At 37.9% G+C, this 5,043-nt stretch overlaps 1 long non-coding RNA gene across 1 annotated transcript; it reads left to right on the plus strand.

Annotated features, from left to right (window-relative positions):
* The first annotated feature begins 53 nt into the window (after positions 1–53).
* LOC112524203 lies at positions 54–772 on the plus strand. Its single transcript, XR_003070373.1, has 3 exons — positions 54–156; positions 252–289; positions 631–772. It is a non-coding gene; the product is annotated as an uncharacterized LOC112524203 (long non-coding RNA).
* The last annotated feature ends 4,271 nt before the right edge of the window (positions 773–5,043 follow it).

The following is a 5,043-nucleotide window of genomic DNA, read 5'->3' on the forward strand; positions in this document are numbered from 1 at the left end:
GTATGCCTTTCATTTGCCTCTAATTTGGTCTACCTATTTTTATTTTATCGATCTTTTCTCCTAAAAGTTTCAGCCAGCATGACCACACACATGCTAGTTATTGATACAGGAACTGCTCCAATATTCATCGGTTGGTGGATCATATGGCACCTTAAGGTTTGGCAGTTCTTAATGGAAGTTCTGATCACTTCAGATCAATGGTTTTATTTGTATGTTTTAAGCATGAGTAGTGATCATGGTTTTGTTTATAGGTTTAGGTGAACATTTGGAGCGTTTGGGAACATTTGTGGTAATTGTCATATTTGATTCCTTCATGATCATGCATTTTCCTTCTCTATATCATGGTTTTAATGGATGCTTTCCTTTCTAGTCACCATCTGTGTATGGCAAATATATGTGACAAGGCTCTCTTGTTCCTTGCAGTAGTAAGCATGGTAAAATTGTTGATGGTTATTTTAGTTTAACAAGTGAGACATGAGTAGTTTCACTTTCTGCTTTATTTCTTTCAATGTCTTATGTGTCTTTTCAGCAGAGCCATTTTGTAATTCTCTTAATTCACTCAATTAGCTTTCTAGCTACTTGGGTCATTTGATGCATATATATGATCTTAATTTGTTATTGATTGTGAAGTTAGGAAATTGCGGTTCTTGGTTTTTCGACTTCTACAGTGCACATGGTATCTGGTGCGAGCACTATCCACACACAAYGCAGAAAAAGATGCCGAGAAGTGTAAAATCATAGATGGCATGATTGCAATATTTCGGGTACTTGTTGAAGGTGCGTTTAGTTGTTTGGTTATGGGTAAGACCTGGTTTCATTGAAAGTAGATTAATTAGGTTTGTATCCTGTRGTTTATGTGGCTTGTAATGCAGGTGGRGACAGACTGAAGTAAGCTTCTTTAATCAACCGACTCCTCTTTTCAATGGGAATGGACCTAAGCAAAAGGTATTGACTCCATATCCTCTTGAATCATCCTTCTTCAATACATTACCTCATTAATTTCATTTGATGCATGTGTATATAGGTTCTTTTCATTTGTTTTCATTAATTTCATTTTCTAGTAATTTTTGGAAATAGTAGCAGAGTTTCATAAGCTTTTGAACTAACCAAATAACACCAATTCCATTTCTATATACGCAAAGTAGTTGCATAATATTACAAACTGGGGATTGGTAACTTGTCTCTAATTATCACACTTTTCTAACAAACATTTTGTATATAGTTGCATGTTTAGTATTTCTTTCCTAATTTTTTTTTGAATTTATGGACCATATAGCTAGGTACATTAGAACTCAAGAAAAAGCTAATGTGAAACAGGGTATAAACAACTATCTAAGAGGGCATTTGGTTCACAKAATGGAATTCGGTAGAATTGGAATCCGTCAAAAAAATTCGACTTTGAARGAATTGGAATGGAATTCGACCACGCGTTTGGTTGGTAGGAATTGTAATGGAATCTCCATCTTTGGGAGAAGGGTGGGGGTGGCAGCTGTGACGACGAAAATAACTAGTAGCATGGTGGTATTGGTGGTTGTGGCGGCGGCGAGGGGGGTGTCACACCCCACCCACCCCCACCTCTGCCCCTACCTCACCGACCTCCATTCCACTACGTGTCGTTAGATTAGTGCTTACATCATTTTAACCCAAAACAAAGCTATCTGTAACTGACTAGGAAGGTTTTAAAATGAACCCAAAACAATTATACTGTTCTCATACCTTATGACATTCAAACCCCAAACACTGAATCACTCCCCCTCGCCACTCCTCGTTGCTCCATCATTTGTCTATTCTCCAAATCGCCTATCACGTTGTTGCCCCTTCCATTGATGATAGATAAAAACACTTACTGTTGCTATCTACATACTCTTATATTATGAATTAGATATAAAGAGACACGAAACATAGCTAATTAAATACAAAACCAAAGAGTGAATGATTAAAAAATGTATCCGAGGTCTTAAATTATTTATTTGATACATATATTATYTGTCTTCAAAGTAAATATTAATGTTATACAAATATGAGTTTATGACCAACGTACGACACAAGGACATAAACTAACTAACGAATTATTTCTAAGCTTTAATAACRACATGATTCCAAACATGCATATGTAGGATAATTCAACATAGCTCCATCCCAACCTGCGTCATAACTAAAATTTCAAAAAAGAAAAATAACAAGCATTAATTTTGTTGACATTTATAGAGAAGAAAACATGCATGGGAAACACGTACCTAATCTCATTTCCCAATATGTATGATTTATCTTCTCTTGTTTTGCCTTCTTTGGATCACATGCTCTATTTCATCAGCAATTGCATTGAACCACTTTGGCCTTCCTGTTGATAACATGAAATATCCCAACAACAATCCAACTAGGGTTCCACATCCATATCCCAACATCACCACTTTCCATGTAAATACACTCCCCTCTTCTCCATCAACTTCAAGTTGTGGGGCACTCGCATGTTCATACTCCTTCGGCAGTGGAAACCCACATAGTCCCGGATTCCCTTCGAATGAAGTGTTGAATGTGCTCAATTGTGTTCCACCAGGAATACGTCCCACCAGAAGGTTCTGTGAGAGATTTAAGACTTCAAGATTCGTGATGTCTGCAAGACTTTGAGGAATCTTTCCTGATAGTTGGTTCTGGGATAGGTCTAATGATTCAATCTCAGAGAGATTACCTATAGCCTGTGGGATCTGACCATTGAGGTGGTTGTTGKATAAGTTGAGCACTATCAACGAGTTAAGAGTGCATATTTCGTTTGGGATCTCTCCTTCAAATTTGTTACCGGATAGATCAACAATCGTGTAGTCGTTTGACATTTTCTCAAATGAGAGTTGCTGACCCTTCACCACTACAATGATAGAGTAAAAGATGTTAGAGTAGTAAAGATTCAAATACGCATTCTTGCCATCCTTGACCACATTCTTCATAGCATCAAAATTTTGAAAATATTTTCCAGGGAGATGRCCTCCAAACTCATTTTGAGATAAGTCAAGAACTCTCAAACTAGRAAATGGGTGTTCGATCATAGAAGAGCTTCTTTCTATGGGACCATGAAACTTGTTTGATCTGAGGACAAGAACCTTCAGATTTGGAAGACRTCCTAACTGGTCAGGGAATGCACCAGTTAAGCGGTTGTTTCCCAGATCAAGCACTTCCAATTTTGGGCATTTGGAAAAGCAACTTGGCACCTTACCTTCAAATTGATTTCCATTCAAAATAAGCCCCGTTAATTCTCCACCACACACATGTGGAATGGTGCCATTAAAGTTATTATTCCCCATATCTATAACTAAAGGAGAGAAGTTCATATCTTCAGGTTTAATCACTCCACTAAAGCGATTATTGGACAGATTCAAATATCGTAGATTGTCCATGTTCCAAATTGATGGAGGGAATGGCCYTGTWATGATGTTATGCGAGAGATCCAAGTAAAGTAGTTCATTTCCTCCTAGCTCCCTAATGTGGCCATCGATTTCATTTCTCGATAGATCTAAAACTTGAAGTTTTCTCATGGCTCGTAACGACTTTGGAAACACCTTTATCTTTCAAGATGCTAACCACATGCCTTGAACATTAGGATTGACATAGCGACYGRCATTATTGGTTATAACAGATAAACCACTATACGAGAGAAAGAGATATTCAAGGGTCCTAAGGCTTGATAATAAAGTATCCAACTCCCATACACCCCTAAATTTATTATGTGAGAGGTCAAGATAAGTGAGGTTCAGGAGTTGCTGAAATGTTTGTTGAATGGATCCTTGATCAAGCACATCTATCATGCCATCRAAATGATTGTTTCTGAGTGATAACCGCTTTAATGATTGATGGTTGAACAATTCTGTTGGTAAGCTCCCGCTGAACATGTTGTTGGAGAGAGTGATAGCTTCTAGTGAGGGAAGAGTAAACAACCAATAAGGCAACGGTCCATTAAGCTTGTTATGTGATAGATATAGACTAGTAAGGTGCCTAAGATTAACTAGGGATTTGGGAAGGGGACTCATCAAACTACAATCAGAGAGACACAAGTATGTCAAAGACTTGAGATGGCCGATTTAGTCGAGTATTTCTTTTGATGATAAGATGGTGCCTGAGAGATCCAAGTGAGTCAAAGACTTGAGATGGCTGATTTAGTCGAGTATTTCTCCTGATAAGTTGGTTTCTGCAAGATCTAACCACTTAAGAGGGATGCTTGTGTTTGAGTTAACTTTTGGTAATTGACCGGTGATATTAATGTTAAATGACAAGATGAGTTCTTCCAAATACGGAAGATTGAAGATGTTATCAAGTAATTTACCTTGCAAACCGGTGAAGCCAAGATGGAGTGATTTCATAGAAGAAGAGATATCGAGATAATTGGGTAAAATTGAAGAGATACTAACATCGTTAAGCAAAAGCTCTTCCAAAGAWGTAGAGTTGTGGAGGAGATTGTAGAAAAGATGAGGTTCACGCTTCAAATCATTCCAAGTGAGATCCAAAGAAACCAATTTAGAAAGAAGTGAGATTTCTGAAGGAMTTTGACCTGTTAATCCACAATCAGAGATGTTGAGATGGGTAAGAGTATTCGAAAACATGCCAATTTCGTGTGGAAGTTGGGAACCGGTAAGATCGTTGAAAGCAAGGTTGAGTGATTGGAGGTGAGGAAGGTTGAAGAGGGTGGAGTTAGGGTGGACGATACCTCGTAGCATGGCACAGGAAAGGTCAAGAGCGATCACATCACCCGTGTATTGGCTACAAGTGACTCCATTCCATGTACAACAATATATGCTTTTGTTCCAGTTCATCATAATTGGATGATAACCAGAGCCAAGCCAAGGTGTACATTCGTGATGATAAGATATGTCATTGATGGAAAATAGGTTTTGCTTAAAGAGAAGCAAAGCATGAGTCTGTTTAGGAGAGCATTTATGAGTGGTGTTAGAGAAAGAGGAAAAGGATGAAGTAAAAGAGAGGAAGGCAAAGAAAAAGAAAAAGGAGAGAAACAACTTTGAATAATTCATTCTCTTTAATTGCATGTGTTTGCTTACT

The sequence above is a fragment of the Cynara cardunculus genome (genome assembly GCF_001531365.2).
Source record: "Cynara cardunculus var. scolymus isolate 2C chromosome LG 1, CcrdV1, whole genome shotgun sequence".
Taxonomy (NCBI): domain Eukaryota; kingdom Viridiplantae; phylum Streptophyta; class Magnoliopsida; order Asterales; family Asteraceae; genus Cynara; species Cynara cardunculus.